Source organism: Macrotis lagotis, unplaced genomic scaffold (assembly GCF_037893015.1).
Source record: "Macrotis lagotis isolate mMagLag1 unplaced genomic scaffold, bilby.v1.9.chrom.fasta BILBYCTG245, whole genome shotgun sequence".
Lineage (NCBI taxonomy): Eukaryota > Metazoa > Chordata > Mammalia > Peramelemorphia > Peramelidae > Macrotis > Macrotis lagotis.
Genome location: NW_027422152.1, coordinates 21836 through 39469, shown reverse-complemented (window position 1 = coordinate 39469; position 17634 = coordinate 21836). Strand labels below are relative to the sequence as shown.

At 35.4% G+C, this 17634-nt stretch overlaps 1 pseudogene; it reads right to left on the bottom strand.

Moving 5' to 3' along the window:
* Window positions 1–10274, bottom strand: part of LOC141504130 (E3 SUMO-protein ligase PIAS1-like) — a 50654-nt pseudogene extending 40380 nt beyond the window's left edge.
* Window positions 10275–17634: the final 7360 nt, after the last annotated feature.

Sequence of the window (17634 nt, the reverse complement as noted above, 5' to 3'; positions counted from 1 at the left end):
AAGTTTCCTTTAAATTTCTTCCATTTTGGGCATGTGAAAATAAACAGACACACACACACAAACACACAATATTATATAATTAAAAATCTTCTTTTGGCATTCATGTTAACTATGTTTCTTAATGCTTCAATTATGACAAAAGATAAAGAAATTTAACACTATAAAATTATTTACTGACAGCATGAATCTGCAGTTAGGAACTTGCTCAAGGCAACCCTTTGCATAAATCATTAAAAGAAGATGAAAGAGAAACTATAATTATACACTCAACAAAAGTGTATGCTTTATCTACTTGTGACATGTAACTGAAGTGATAATAAAATGTGATTTGTATCCATAACATGAACCTAATTTTAAATTCCCCATTTACAGAGCTTAGTTCACCTACTCACAAAATAATGCAAAAATCATGTTCTTGATCCTTTATTCCTTATTATGTTCAATTTTAATGAATTAATATAGCATTTAGAACACCAAATTTATTTATATTGATTTTTGGAACATGCTCATTATGTTCCAATATCCTGTTCTTCATTGTTAGAATGTTGTTTGGGTTTTTTTAGGTTTTTGCAAGGCAAATTGAGTTAAGTGGCTTGCACAAGGCCACACAGCTAGGTAATTATTGTCTGAGGCCAAATTTGAACTCAGGTACTCCTGACTCCAAGGCTGGTGGTCTATGCATTACACCACCTAGCCGCCCCCACTATTAGAAATTTAAAAATATCTACATAATAAGGACCACAACTGGCTCTAAAAAAGATAAAATGCACCTCCATTCTTTCACTGGAGGGTGAAAGGATATTATATATGTCATCAAATATATACTAATATTTTGATTGGCTATGAATTTTTTTAATTGCTATTAGGGCAGCTAGGTGGCACAGTGGATAAAGCAATGGCCCTGGAGTCAGGAGTACTTGGGTTCAAATCCAGTCTCAGACACTTAATAATTACCTAGCTATGTGGCCTTGGGCAATCCACTTAACCCCATTTGCCTTGCAAAAGCCTAAAAAATAATTTGCTATTAACAGAAGATTCGTTGTGTGGGTGAGAAAAGTGATAATAGCTGGAAACATGATATAAAAACAAATGAAAATTAACAAGAAATAAAAACACCTCCAAAGAAATATATTACCCTATGAACAAGGGACATTTTAATGCCAGTCCAACTAAAAATGGGGTGAATAGTATATGTCCATAGCTATAGGACAACCTCTTTGAAATTTTCTTTGACACCTGTCCATGATCCAGGTAAAATAGATTTCATTTCTTTTTTCCATGTTTTCATTTGCTGCCCTTCATGCCTAAATGTCCTAAAATCAAGTAACTCAAGTTAAAACCTTCTACATGAAATCGTTTCTGGTAATGGAATGTAACTGTGTTGCAAGGAGGGACAAATATGATAAATATTAAGAAACATGGAAATAATTTTCTGGATTGATTCATATTTTTTGACTTTAAAAAGATTTTATTTATTTTGAATTTTATAATATTTCCTCCATTCTTGCTTTCCTCCCCACCTCTGCCCACAGAAGGCATTCTCTTAGTATTTATATTGTTTCATGGTGTACACTGATCTCAGTTGAATGTGATGAGAGAGAAATCATATCCATAAGGAACAAAGTAAAGTATGAGATAGCAAAATTACATAATAAGTTAATAGATATTTTTTATCCTGATTTGAAGGTAAGTCTTTGGTCTTTGTTCAAACTCCACAATTCATTCTCTGGATACAGATGGTATTCTCCATCACAGATAGCCCAAAATTGTGTCTGATTGTTGCTCTGATGGAATGATTAAGTCCATTGAGGTTGATCCTCACCCCCATATTGCTGTTTGGGAGTACAAGTTTTTTTCTGGTTCTGCTCATCTTGCTCAGCATCAGTTCATGCAAATCCCCCCAGGCTTCCCTGAATTCCCATCCCTCCTGGTTTCTAATACAACCATAGTCTTCCATGACATACATATACCACAGGTTAAGCCATTCCCCAATTGAAGGTCCTTCCCATAATTTCCAATTCTTTGCCACCACAAACAGGGTTGATATTCATATTTTTGTACAAGTGATGTTTTTACCCTTTTCTGTTTTTTTCTTAAGTATTAAGTATTTTTTTTTTCATTTTTAACATTTTATTTGTTTTCCAATTCAATACAATGCTAATACATACCCATCATTTTATGGAGGGCTCTGAATTCTACAATTTCCCCCCTCCCTTCCGGCTCTGTCTCTGGGGTGAATTGCTTTCTTTATCATAAGTCCCCCAGAGAAGTTACTTCAGTATTTTTCCCACAGTTGCTATTATAACTAGCTGTACCTCCACTTTATTTCTCCCCACTCTCATTTATTCTATTCTCTCTCTCTCCTTCATGCTGGCCCTGCACACAGGTGTTTTGAGTACCCTCTCCCTCAATCTTCCTTCTCTTCTATCACCTATTCTCCCTTTCCTTTCCTCCATTCCCCCTTATCCTATCCCTTTCTTCTCATTTTTCTCTAGGTAAAATAGAATTCCCCGCCCTATTAAGTGTGTATGTTATTTCCTCTCTGAGCCATTTCTGAAGAGAAAGAAGGCTCATTCATTCCCCCCTTGCTTTCTCCCTCCCCACTTCATTGAAAAAGCCTTTTCATGACTCTCATGTGACTCTTTAGCTTCTTCTTCTTCATCTACTTTTCCTTCCTCCCAGTAATTTTCTTTGTCATCCATTGTCTCCATTTTTTTACTATAATACTATTATATTCTGCTCCTTCCTATGGCCTGTCTATATATGCTCTTTCTAACTGCTCTTATAAATGAGGAAGTTCATAAGAGTTATCAGTGTCTTCTTTCCATTCAGGAATAAAAGCAGTTCATTATCATTAAGTTCCTCATAGTTAGTCCTTCTCTTCCTCTCCTTCTATGGTTCATCAGAGTCCTATACTTGGAGATCAATCTTTCTGTTCAGCTCTGGTTGTTTAAATAGGAAAGTTTTAAAGTTCCCTTTTTCATTGAATGTTCATCTTCTCCCCTGAAAGAGATCTTCAGTTTTGCTGGGTAGTTGATTCTCGGTTGTAAACCAAGATCTTTTGCATCTCGAAATATCATATTCCAATCCCTACAAGCCCTTAATGTAGATGCTACCAGATTCTGTGTAACCCTGACTATGGAGCCTAGGTAGTTGAATTGTTTGTTTCCAGCAGTTTTTAGAGTTTATTTTTTGATATGGGAGTTTTGGAATTTGGCTATAATATTCCTGAAACTTTTTCTTTTGGGATCTCTTTCAGGAGGTGACGGGTGAATTCTCTTGATTTCTATTTTGCCCTCTGCTTCTAGGATTTCCGGGCAATTTTGCTGTATTACTTCTTGAAAAATGAAATCTAGGCTCTTTTCCTGGTATTGACTTTCAGGTATCCCAATATGTTTTAACTATTTCTTCTGGATCTGTTTTCAAGGTCAGTTGTTTTATCAATGAGATATTTAACATTTTCTTCTAATTTTGGGCTTTTTTTGGAAGAGCTTTACTTCTTCCTGATTTCTTGCAAAGTCGTCAGCTTCATTTAGTTTTATTCTGCATTGGAAGGAGCTATTTTCTTCAGAGTGCTTTTTATTATCTCCTTTTCCAGCTGGCCAATTCTGCTTTTAAGGCATTCTTCTCCTCATTTGCCTTTGGTTTTGCTTTTTGCATTAAGTCTAAACTGGTTTTTAACATGGTATTTTTCTTCAGTAATTTTTGTTATATCTTTCACCAAACTGGTGGTTTGGTTTTCATGATTTTTCTGTATCACTCTCATTTGTCCTCCCAATTTTTCCTCCATCTCCCTTAATTGCTTTTCAAAGTCTTATTTTATCTCATCCATAATCTGAGCCCATTTTCTATTTCTTTTGGAGGTTTTGGATATGGAAGCTTTGATTTTGTCATCATCTGCATATGTGTTTTGATCTTCCATGTGACTAAATTAATTCACTATGGTCAGATTCTTCTTTTTCTGTTGTTTACTCATTTTCTCAAACCAAGACAACACTTCCAAAGCATTGTGTTGTTTATGGGAGGGGACACCCCACTGGGACCTTGATTCCTCCAAGGTTTTATGCTCTCTTGAGTGTGCTTTAATATGTAGATGCCTGCCCCTACTTCCCTCTGCCCTGGGGCTATAAGGAGGGATCCAGCTATCTTAGTATGGAAGCCCAAACTGTTACCTGCATCTGAGGGCAGGCAAACAGCAGAGTCCTACCCCAGGGAGAGCAGAGAAATCTCTGCAGACTTCCCTTACTGTCTCTGGGGATGCAGGCTGCTTTCTCTAGATTCTCACTGCTGATTGTGTGGCCAGTGCTACTCATTCCACACTCAGTCTGGCATAGCAGAGTTCCCTCACCCCCTGTTCAAGCTGTTGCTGGTGATCTCTGGGCTGAGCTGGTCTGGGTTGTGCTGCTACCACAGCTGTTTTTCCCAACCTCTGGTCCTGCTGATACACATCTTTCCCACAGAACTTCTAAGCTATCGTAGACTGGGAAAATGTATCACTCAATCTTCCCATCGGTTCTGCCCCTCTAAATTTTGTCTAGAGCCATCTTTGTTGGTTTGTTTTGGAGGTTGGGGAAGGAGTTCCTGGGAAATGCTGCCTTCACTAACTCTTCTTGACTCTCCCCCTCTAGATGAGTCTTTACCCTTCTTCATATTCTCTTCAGGGTATAGACCCAGTACAGGTATTGCTGGATCAAAAGGTATGCATATTTTTGTTGCCCTTTGGGCACATGAACTGATTCATATTCATTTACATGAATCAGTTCCATACCTGGAACAATCTCCCTCCTCCAGGCAGATTGTTGACCTGCCTGGCTTCCTTATTATCACAACTAAAATCCCACCTTCTACAGGAAGCTTTCCCCAAACCTCCTTCTTATCCTGTATATATTATTTTGTTTGTACAGAAAATTTATGGGTTCTTATTAACAAAGTTATCAAATTTAATCTTGTCTCTACCTTATTTGATTAAGAATTCATCTACTTAAGTATTATAGAAGTTGATATAAAGTAAAAGGAGCTGAACCAGAAGAATATTATGAACAGTTATAGCTATACACTCATGAAAATCTACAGTACAACAAAATTTAGCTACTCTGATCAATAAAATGATTCACAACAATTCCAAAGGATTCATGATGAAAAATTTTATCATCTCCAGAGAGAGAATTAATGAATTCTGAGGGCAGATTGAAAGCATATTTCTTTATTTTTCTTCCTTTTTTAAAAATATTACTAATGTGAAAATATATTTTATATAACTTCACATGTAAAACAAAAAAGTATTATATTCACTCAATGGTTAAGTGAGGGAATTTGGAATTGAAGATAAAAATGTATAAAAAAGGAAATTGCCTCTTATAACTGTGAAAGTGATATGATATGCTTCTATTCCAAGTTTTCTTTTTTGTATGGTATGACTGCTAGCATAAAGTTACATATTCATTTAGAAGTTACTGCAAAAAAACAATTTAAAGTGCTGGTTTACGTCTAATTGTATGATATTTAGCATAAGGTTACATATTCGTTTAGAATGTTTTGTAAAAAGCAACTTAAAGTGCTGGTGTAAGTCTAATTTCTGTCAGACAGGTTTCCAGTTTCCCTGTATGTTTTAATGAAACAGAGTTCTAAGTCCTGCATGCTTTCTGGTTTACCAAACATCAGGGTACTGAAATCTACTGTTTCTGATTCCCTCTCTGTTCCAATATTTCTCCTTCTTTGTTAACCAACACAAGATTATTTTAATGATTGGTACCTTATGATTATAAAAGTTATCCCCACCTTTTGTGCCCTTTGTCACTATCCCTTTTCATTATTTGTCTTGGTATTTCTAAACTTTTTCTTGTTCCAAATGAATTTTCTGTATTATTCTGTTGAGCTCTGTAAAGTATTCCTTTGATAATGATATATGTAGCTTTAAAACTATACATTAATTTTATTATTATTTTTATTAGAGTGGCTGAAATCAGCCATAAGTACTGAATGCTATTCCAGATATTTAAATTATTCTTTATTTCCTTAAGTGATACTCTGAAATTTAATTTATATGAATATTTTGTATTTTGGTACCCATGCACAGATATGTGAGGCATTTTAAGGTTCTTGAATGGAATATTTCCTTTTTGTTATTCTTTTATTTTATCACCGGGAACTTGTTATTAAAGAAACATTCTTGATTATTGAGAGTTACTTTTGCAACTTGCAACTTTGCTGAAATATCTGTGTTAATGAGTGTCTCTGTTGATTCTCTGGTTTTCATGTCATCAGCGAATGGGAATAACTATCTCCTCTTTACTAAACTTTTTTGTCTATGATTCCATCACTATTGCTGGCATTTCCAGAACTCTGTCAAACAATTATGGGGAGAAAGGTCATCCTTGCTTTATTTCTGTATTTACTGAAAAATCTTCTGGTGCATCCCTAATTACATTTGCTTTTGATTTTAGCTCAATGCTCTGTACACTTATGTGCTTGCTGTTCTCCTAGACAGATAATTCTTTCTAGTTATATTTCTAGAGCCTAACACAGAATAGATGCTTAATAGATTTTTATTTATTTATCTAAGACAAGGAATAGTTCATCAATTAACAAGTTTATGTCAGGCATAATGCAAGGCATAAAAGATGAAAATGAAACAATCCATGTAATCATGTAGTTCACATTATAATAAGATAAATAGCATACATACAAAAACATATGGGGCAGCTAGGTGGCATGGTAGATAGAGCACCGGCCCTGGAGTCTGGATGACCAGAGTTCAAATTTGGTATCAGACACTTGATAATTATCTAGCTGTTTGACCTTGGGAAAATTACTTAACCCCATTGCCTTGTAACCCCCCCCCCCCAAAAAAAAGAAATTAAACACAACAACATCTAGAAAATATATACAAAGTCATTTCAAGGACCAGATGTATTAGCAGCTGGGATGAATAGGAAAAGATCTCATGTTGGCAGTAGAGTTTAAGCCAAGATTTGAGAAAAATGAGACATTTTATGAAGCAATGGGAAATATAATAACCTATATGATGAAGAGCCAGAAGGCCTGTTTGGCTAGAATGCAGAACATATGCAGAAGAGTCCTGCCTGATATGCTTAACAAGATTGGCAGGTGTCATTTGGATTGTGGAAGTTTTCAATGATGTCTTCAGAGAAGTTTATTGTTTGAATTCAGAGGAAAGAGGGAGTCACTGGAGCAGGACAGTGACATGATCAGATCTATACTTGGGGGAAGTCCCTTTGGCAAGTGTATATAGTGTAGAGATTTATGGCAGGGAGACTAATTAGGAGCCCGTTGCAAGAAGGTAACAGGTAATGGGAATTTGAATTAGGGTAGTAGACATATGTAGTAATGAAAATTAGAGTTGTGGGCAATGTATTAATAAGCCTGGGAAAGAATTGATTATTAGTAGTGAGCAGGGGAGAGAAAAAAGTCACGGATGATGACTCAGACCTTTGAAAAATTGGATGGAATTGGGGGAAAGGTGAATAGTTAAGTTTGAGATATCAAGATTGAATTGATAATTTAGGGGATGCCAATCAATTGGGAAATGGCTGAATAAGTTGTGCTATATGAATGCTTGTTTTTGTTTGTTTGCTTTTTCGTGAGATGGCATTGGGTTAAGTGACTTGCCCCAGGTCATATAGCTAGAAGTGTCAAGTATCTGAGACCAAATTTGGAATCAATCCTCCTGACCCCAGGGTCAGTGAATTATCCACTGCTCCATCTAGCTGCCCCTGTGGTATATGAATGTAAGATATTATTATCTTTAAAAATGATGAGGAGGCGCTGCTAGGTGGCGCAGTGGATAGAGCACCGGCCCTGGAGTCAGGAGTACCTGAGGTCAAATCTGGCCTCAGACACTTAATAATTACCTAGTTGCTTGACCTTGGACAAGCCACTTAACCCCATTGCCATGGAAAAACTAAAAAAAAAAAAATGATGAGGAGGCAAATCTCAGAAAAACCTGAAAAGCCTTATATGAACTAATGGTAAGCAAAGTGAACAGAACCGGGAGAACATTAACAAATTAACAGCACATTAACACCAATGTTGTATGATGATCAAAAATGATAGACTTAGCTCTGCTCAGTAGTATCATGATCAAAGACTTGTGATGGAAAAATGCCACTGATTGAAGGAAATTATTTCCATATTTTTTCTTTATAATGGTTTTTTCCTTTTTATTCTGATTCTTCCTTCACAATATAACATATATGAAAGATGTTTAACATGATTCCACATGTGTAACTTATATAACACTGTCTGCTGTCATGGGGAGGGAATTTGGAATTCCAAAGGAATGCTGAAAACTATATTCATATACAATTGGGAAAGAAGACATTCAGGTTCAAGTAAGTAACAAGTGATGAGCAAATTTAATTCAGGGGTGAAACTAAGGCTGAATATGTATAACTGGGAATCATTTGCACAGAGATAATAATTGAACCTGATGCAGCTGATCAGTTCTCCAACAGTGAGAATTTGGAGAGAAGGAGATCCAGGATCAAGCCTTCAGTCCTATATATAGTTAGAGGGGCAGGATATGGATGGTCATCTAGCAAAGGAGACTGAGGAGCAGTCACAAAGGTAGGGTCAAGAGGGTACAGTGTCATGAAAATCCCAGAGGAGAAAGTCTCAAGGAGGAAAACATAATCAACAGTGTCATATGCTTCAGAGAAGTCAAGCAAGTTAATGATTGAGGAAAGACCAAGGATTTAGCAATTAAGAGGTGACTGAAGGGCGGCTAGGTGGCGCAGTGGATAAAGCACCGACCCTGAAGTCAGGAGTACCTGGGTTCAAATCTGGTCTCAGACACTTAATAATTACCTAGCTGTGTGGCCTTGGGCAAGCCACTTAACCCCATTTGCCTTGCAAAAACCTTAAAAAAAAGAGATGACTAGTAATTTTGGGCACTAAGATTTGCTAGCTATTTGAGTTGGAAAAGTGATTTAACTTTCTGAACCTCAGACTTCTCATTTAAAAAATGATGATCATGTTTATAACTAGGACTTGTACTTGTATTACCTACTTCTTATAGTTAGTGAATAAAAAAGTGGTGCCCAAGCTTTAAAGTACCATATAAACATATGTGCCTATTTCTTAGAGATGAGCTCAGTCATACCAATTAGTCCTTTTTTATTATATGCAAATTTGATAAAACTAAATGTTACTTACTCTTCCAATTTCTGCAGTCCAGGAAATGACAATGGTGTTTGGTACAGTTGTGGACAAACGGACAAGTGAGGTGATATTAATTGGTTGGCTAGGTTGCTTTGGTTCCACACCATTTATGGTAGGTGGAAGATAGCCCTAAGAATAAAATTTAAAAATTTCTATTCCTTCTTTCCCATAATTTGAAATATTATTCTTTTAATACAAACTTTTAATACTGACTTCTACTGGATATGGTTTTTTCATTAAAGCTAAAAGAAGCAAGTGTTTCTTTGGAATTAAAATTTAAGAATTTACTTGAATCTGATGTCCTATTAAATCAATTTTTAAAAATCACATCTTAATATACAGATCTTATTTTTTTTTTAAGATTACAGGCCTGGGATGTTAAACCTGCAGGAAAATATTAGTGCCTACATTTCAAAGAAATTAGTAAGAGTTAAAGAATGTAAAGGGGTGGCTAGGTGGCGTAGTGGATAAAGCACCCGCCTTGGAGTCAGGAGTACCTGGGTTCTCAGACACTTAATAATTACCTAGCTGTGTGTGCTTGGGCAAGCCACTTAACCCCGTTTGCCTTGCAAAAACCTAAAAAAAAGAGTTAAAGAATATGAAGATATCATGTACTAGAACTTCAGAAAAAGATCATTTAAAAAAACCATGGAAAACAGTTCTCTTTCCTTTAAACTCATTCTCCTACAAACATTCATAAAAAGAATTCCTTGGGTACATCTTCTTCACCTGGAATCCAGTGCTTTATTCAACCTAACATGAAATCCTTGCTCTTGGCCCCCTTGTCTCTAATGCTTTTCTTCAATGCATACCTTTCAATAGCTTATGTTAAATGTTTTATCTATATATAATTCTCATCAAATCTTTCAATTACTAAGTAAAAGCTTTACATTTTTAAAATCAAATAATTGATGAAAATTATGATGGTTATGCTTTGACAGATAAGTTGATAATTTTAAGAATTCCGGACTTACTGGAAGGCTACAAGGTTTCCCATTAACTTTCAGACAAACATTGGGTGGTAAATGATCTTCTTGTGGACAACTGGTTTCTGATAAACAAAACCTGAAAAACTTAAGAACAAAGTCAATCATCTTTCAAAATAATAAGTTTATTAACATTTCTGTTCAAGAGATAACTAAGAAGTTTTTAGAATATGTTCATGACCCAGTAACTTGGCTAAGAATATTAAGTATTTATTATATTTTTTCAACATCGCTCATTGATGTTTGGATAAAAGTTTTATAAATAATGTTATCTCAATTAGCTTCAGTGACACTACTAAGAATCTACCTGGTTATCTTCACAATAATTCACATCATCCTATACTATCAATTTTTAAGGGAAATAATTTATACTCTATTTTATACACCCTGTATAGCCTGTGTACAAAGTATTTTTACAAGGTAGCTCCAAAAACCTTTCTCAACAATCAAATCCTGTATGTGAAGGTTATGCGCTCACCTTCCTTTTGTGAATTGATTATAGCAGTGCTTTTTCCTTCCAAGACTACTTTAGTTTTAGAAGACAAGTATAATATTCTTGAATTTCCAGTATCCTAAGTCAATAAAGGTTTTGGAAGAAAAAAATAAGGGATCTGAGAAAATAGTTTTTACAGTGATTCTCAAAGTGGGCTCAGTGATTTCAGAAACTGGCAGTGGAAGCTGTTCTATATGATAAATTATAATTAAGTAATACATGGACTGTATTCCTATTTAAATTGAAACAAAACTTTTTAGCACCCTTGAATATTCTTTACCTCTTAATTATGCACTTAATTTTCTGGCAACCACCCTTCCCCCCAAAAAAAACAACTAAGTATAGCTACATAATGCATAAACTCGAACTCTACTTTCCTGTAAATTTAGGAAATGAATTATAAGGTTGACCTTTTCAATCCATTATAAGTTACTGAGCAGCTAGATGGGGCAGTGGATGAGCACTGGCCTTGACATCAGAAGGAATGGAGTTCAAATCCAAACTCAGACTCTTGTCACCTACTAACTGTGTGACCTTGGGCACTTAACTCTGATTCCTCTCATCCAGGGTCATCTCCACTTGCCCTGATTTCATATCTGGCCACGGACCCACATAGCTCTGGAGGGGAAAGTAAGGTTGATGACTTACCACAGTAGCCTCTTCACTCAAATCCATTTCGTGCCTTCACCTCCCTGATATGATGTCATGCCATAATAAGTTACACTCTTTCTAACTACAACATAAACTTAGCTGTCATTCCATCATTACAAAATATTAATAGTATATTATAGAACTAACTAAAGTTTCTTTCTTTTTTTAAGATTTCTATTTTTTCCTTATGCCCTTCCCTCAACATCTTGATTTTCTAAAAGCTAGCTATGAAACTTATCTATAAAAGGTCAATACAAGGTATACATCTATTATTTATTTAGATATTATCAGATCAATTCTCAACACCATAAAAATCAAAGTGAATTGGAAACTACTCAACTTAGGTTTAACTAATTATGCGGTATACAATTGATCATCTAACAAATGTAAAAATGTGGAAAACAAATACCTTGAGGGGTGAAAGCATAGTAATTTCATTGCCAATCAGTCTTCTTCTTCTTTGCCTTCTTCTTCTTCATCTTCTTCTTCTTCCTCTTCCTTTTCTTCTTCCTCCTCCTCCTCCTTCTTTTTTTTTGGAGGTTTTTGCAAGGCAAATGGGGTTAAATGGCTTGCCCAAGGCCACACAGCTAGGTAATTATTAAGTGTCTGAGGCCAGATTTGAACTCAGGTACTCCTGAATCCAGGGCTGGTTCTCTATCCACTTCACCACCTAGCCACCACTGCTAAAATAATCTAAATAAGAGATAATGAAAAAGGATAAAAATATCACTTGTACAAAAATATTCATAGCAACCCTGTTTGTAGTGCCAAAGAATTGGAAATTAATTGAATGTTTTTCAGTTGGGGAATGCCTTAGCAAACTGTGGTATATGAATGTGATGGAACACTATTGTGCTGTTAGAAACCAGGAGTGATGGGAATTCAGTGAAGCATAAAAGGATTTGCATGAACTGATGCTCAGCAAGATGAGCAGAACTAGAAGAACATTTTATATCCTAACAGCAACATGAGGGTGAGGATCAACCTTGATGGACTTAATCATTCCATCAGTGTAACAATCAGACAATTTTGTGGTATCTGTGATGGAGAATACCATCTGTATCCAGAGAAAGAATTGTGGAGTTTGAACAAAGACCAAAGACTATTACTTTCAATTTAGGAAAAAATCCATTATCTTATTCTGTAATTTTGCTATCTCTTATACTTTATTTTTCTTCCTTAAGGATATGATTTCTCTCTCATCACATTCAACTTAGATCATTTTATACAATGGAAGCATTGTAAAGACTAAGAGACTGCCTTCTGTGGCGGGGTAGGGGGGGAGCAAGATTAGGGGAAAAATGTAAAATTCAAAATAAGTAAAATCTTTCTTAAAAACAAGAATGTTTTCTCTTACTTTCCAGGGATTATTATTTATACTGCTTACTTCAATTTGCTTCAAATCATTCAAGTTCTTTTGAAGTCCTTCAATTTGAAAATTTAATGATACAATAGTATTTCATTAAATTTCTATACCTCAGTATTTTTCAGTTATTCCCAATCCATGACACCCATTTTGTTTCAGAGTACCTTTGTGACAGAAGAAGTGTTGCTATTTATATCATGGTATATGATCAATCAGACAAAAAATATTAAGTGCTTATCCTTGTACCAGGCACTATGCTAAACACTGGAGATACAAAAAGAGGCAGAAGACAGACTCTGCTAACAGGGAGATCAAAATCTAATGGGCTAAACAACAAATAAATAAATACATATATATGTTATATACAAGATAAATAGGAAGTAAATAAGAGAGGAACACGCTAGAATTAACATGTTGGGAAGGACTACCTTTACAAGTGAGATTTTTAAGTGGGATATAAAGAAAGTCATTGAAGACAGTAAGTGGAACATTACAGGCACAGGGGACAGTCCTAATAAATGCCCAGAGTCAGAAGATTAAATGTCTTATTTGTAGGCTAGCCAGGAGGCTGCTGTCATTGAATTGAAGAGTACATGTTGGGTATTAAGTCATAAGAGGACTGGAAAAGCAGGAGAGGGCTACACTGTAAAGGGCTTTGAATGTCAAACAGGGCATTTTGTATTTGAACCTGAAAAAACAATAGGGAACTATGTGTTCTCATGCATGAGAAAAGGGTGGGGAGGATGGAGTGAGCAAGAAAGAGAGAAAGATGATCAAACCTGTACTTTAAAAAATCACTTTAGCAGGATGAATTAGAAGCAGGCAGACCCACCATTCAGTACTGCAATTGTCCAGTTTTGAATGATGGTCTGCACTAAAGTGATGGCAATATCAGAAGAGAGAAGGAAACATATTCAAGAATTAATGCAAAAGTGAAATAAATAGACATGGCAACAAATTAAATTTGGGGATGGGTGTTGTTTAGAGGGATGACTGCCCTCTACAGTCATAGTGAGGGTCGCAAGTCAGGATGGTTTAGGGGGAAAAAGTTTGGTTTTGGACAAAATTACTTTAAGATGTCTACTGGACTTCCAGTTTGAGGTATCTGAAAAGTCAATTGAAGATAAAAAATTGGAGGACAACTGGGAAGTTAGAGTTGAGTAGGAAGATTTAAGAATAATCAGCATAAAGATGATAATGGAATCCATGGGAGCTGATGAGATAACAGGATAGATGAAGAAGAGAAGAGGGCCTGGGACAGAATCTTCTGGGTGGATGAGAATTCAGCAAAGACAGAGGTAGTCAGAGAGGAGAGGAACCATGAAGAAGTAATGGAGAAAACCCAACTCATGTCGTGGTTAGGTAGGGATATTTTGGTTTGGAAAGTTAGAGGGATAATAAAGGAATTATAATGAAGTAAAGTGATAAAACTTTTCCACAATCAAACAGAGTTAGTTGAATTTTGAAATTAAGTGGGTGCCCATGGCCACACAGCTAGGTAATTATTAAATGTCTGAGGACTGATTTGAACTCAGGTACTCCTGACTCCAGGGCGAGTGCTCTGTTCACTGGACCACCTAGCCTCCCCCAAACACAACTTCTAATGGAAAATAGCGAGATGAAAAATTCAGATCCAAATTCTCTTACAAGCTTCCAAGCCCAAGGAGAATTATTAAGGAACAGAAGACCCACCTAGTCTAAAGGAACAAGGAGGTAAGAGTCCTCTCATATTTTGGTCTAGTCCGTTCATCAATCACTTCTTAAGTATTAATCATGTGCCAGATGCAAGGAAGAGAGGTACATAAAAAGAAACAATTCCAAGGTACTTGCATTATACATACATACATACATACATACATATATATATATATGTGTGTGTGTGTGTGTGTGTGTGTGTGTGTATATATATATATATATATATATATATATATATATATATATATATATATGTAGATACAATGTCCTTGTGGAAATGCTGGAGTACTGTGTACATGTCTGAATGCTACACAAAAGGGACACAAGCCCTGGAAAGCATGATTAGGGACATATGAAGACTGATTGAAGAAAATGGGATTGTTTCATTTAGGAAAAAAAAAAGTGGAGGTAGTGAGAGGTCCCTGGGTGGGTGGATCATATCTTGATAGTTGCTTTCATATTTTAGAAGAACAATACCTGAAAGAGGATTTAAACTTCTTTAGCTTGCTCCAAAGAGTAGATCGAGGAAGGAGAAAGTTGCAAAGAGACAAATGTAGGCAATATAACAATTGGAGATATCCAAAACAGAAACAGATTGCTTTAGCAAATAGTGTGTTCTGGGCCACTTAGATAGCACAATGGGTATAACACCAGTCAGGAGGACCATAGTTCAAATTCAGTCTCAAATACTTAATAATTACCTAGCTACATGATCTTGGGCAAATCACTGTAACCTCACTGCCTTGTAAAAACAAACCATCAAACAAATAAATAAAGTAAATTCCTCTTTTCTGGAACTCTTAATATAAAGACTAGATAACCAACCACTTGTTGAAAATAGGTTAGAATGCAGGGATGCTAAATTTCCTTCCAAATTTGACATTCTCTGGTTCGGTTCCCAGACGCTACTTTAGTCCTTACTTGAATGAATATAAAACTTGCTGACTCTAAATTATTTTTGCTGAATTTTATCATAAAATCTGTTGCCTCACAGGTTTAAAAAACAAATATTTTTCAAAGTACAATGCATATATTTAGTAATAATCTATATTTAGTGTCATGACAATACCACATTCAAAACAAATAGTAATTTCTGAAGACAAAACTTTTCAGTGTTGATAAGTCATTTTAAAAATTTTTGATGGAGAAAATAAGAGATTTTTTTAGAAATTCAAACTTTTAGTCATTGGTAATCTGATACATGGTTTCACTATGTCAATGAAAATGACATGTCAATTTTTAAAAAATGGATGAATGTAGATGTTAGTATATTAAAGATTTAAAAACTAATGTTTTTGGATGGGTACCTGGGATTCACTTTCCATATTCCATTACAAAAACATGATTACATTTAGCTTTTAGTGCTGGTAGTGAAGTAGAATGGAGAATAATTTTAGAGAAGTGACTGTAACCTCTTATTTTAGTACAATGTTTATTTTACTTAGAACTTTAACTTTATTTGTCATATACTACACAGAAAATTTTTTACAGTGACATTTCTGAATTTTATATCAAGTCAATAATATCTTCACTTTTCTTTTTTTAATGCAAGTGTACTTTGCAATAAAATTTAATGTTAAACTATTTTAAAAGGTCTGTATAGTCAAAGTTATAAATTTTTCCAATAGCAATATATGATAGTTGTACCACAAGGAGAGTTAAGTACTATAGAACATTTTTGAATTATAGTGCTGGAAATCTTGAGATTACTTGGAGGGCAAATCACTGGAAGGACTAATACTGAAGCTGAAACTTTAATATTTTGGTTACATAATGAAAAGACAGGACTCATTAGAAAAGATCTTGATGTTGAGAAAGACTGAAGGCAAAAGGAGAAGGGGATGGAAAGATACTGTCGTGAAAGCAATAAACATGAATTTGGATAGACTTTAGGAGATGGTAGAGGATAGAAGGGCCTGGGTACCCTATGATCCATGGTGTCATGAAGAGTCAGCTGTGGTTAAGTATATGAATACTTAAAAAGACCAATGTTCTGTATTTTATTTCACAACATAACGAATATGAAAATATATACTGCATGATTGACATAACCTCTATCAAAAAGATAGAGATTAAACACATAATCTCTTAACAAGTTGCTTAACATATCTCAGGGAGAGGAACATGGAAGGAATGGGGGGCATGTGGAAGTGAAATTAAAAAAAATAATTTTAAAACTGTTTTTGCATGTAATTGAGAAGAAATAAAATATCAATCAAAAGATGTACAAATCATATTTTCCTGTAATTTCATGTGTAGAATTTGATTGTGACATGATAATTATTACAAGAAAATCCTTTCTTAATGATAAAATTTAAATAATTGATATGAGTAGCAAAAATAATGTGTTCCTTCCTTTTCCCCAAATTGGCTGAGTGAATCAAGATGAAGGAGGGCTAAAGTTTTTTGAGGGAGAAAGGAAGATAGGGATTAAAATCTAACTGTAGGAGTCTGAATTACTTAGAGGAGGCTAAGTAATATCATGCATAGAGTGCTGGACTTTAGAGTCAAGAAGATCTTTTTTTTTAATTTATTTTTTATTCTCATTTAGTACAAATGATTTTTTCCAGTAATAAAATATTCTTGTTTACAAGTAAACAAAATACCCCTCCCCCATGAATATAGATAGACTTGCTTGGGCAAAAAAAAAAGTAAAGGGGAGAGAAAAAATTATAATTAAAAAAAATAATAGTAATAATTGTAGGTATGGCCAGGTGCTGCAATGGACAAAGCACCAGCCCTGGAGCCACGAGCACCTGAGTCCATATCCAGCCTCGTAAACCCAACAATCACCCAGCCATGTGACATGCAAGCCACCCGATCCCCACTATCCTGCAAAAACCAAAAAGAAGAAAAAAAGATCCAAAATAAAATAAAATAGTAATAATATTAGGGGTGGCTGGGTGGCAGACAGAGCATTGGACCTTGAGCCAGGAGCACCTGGGTCCAAATCCGGCCCCAGACACCCAAAGATCACCCTGCTATGTGGCCCCAGGCAGGCCACCCAGCCCCACTTGCCCTGCACCCTAACCCAAATAATAATAACAAAAAATGTGCTTCAGTCTTTGTTCCAACACCAACAACTCTGTCACGGGTGGATCACATTCTTTAGGATAAGTCCATCACAAAAGTTACTTCCATATTTTTCCAATGTTGCCATTGCTGATCGCAACTTCCCCCTTTCTTATTTCTCCACTACCATGTACTATATATTCTCTCTCCTTTTACTCTGACTCTGCTGTAGGGTCACTGAGTGGCACAGC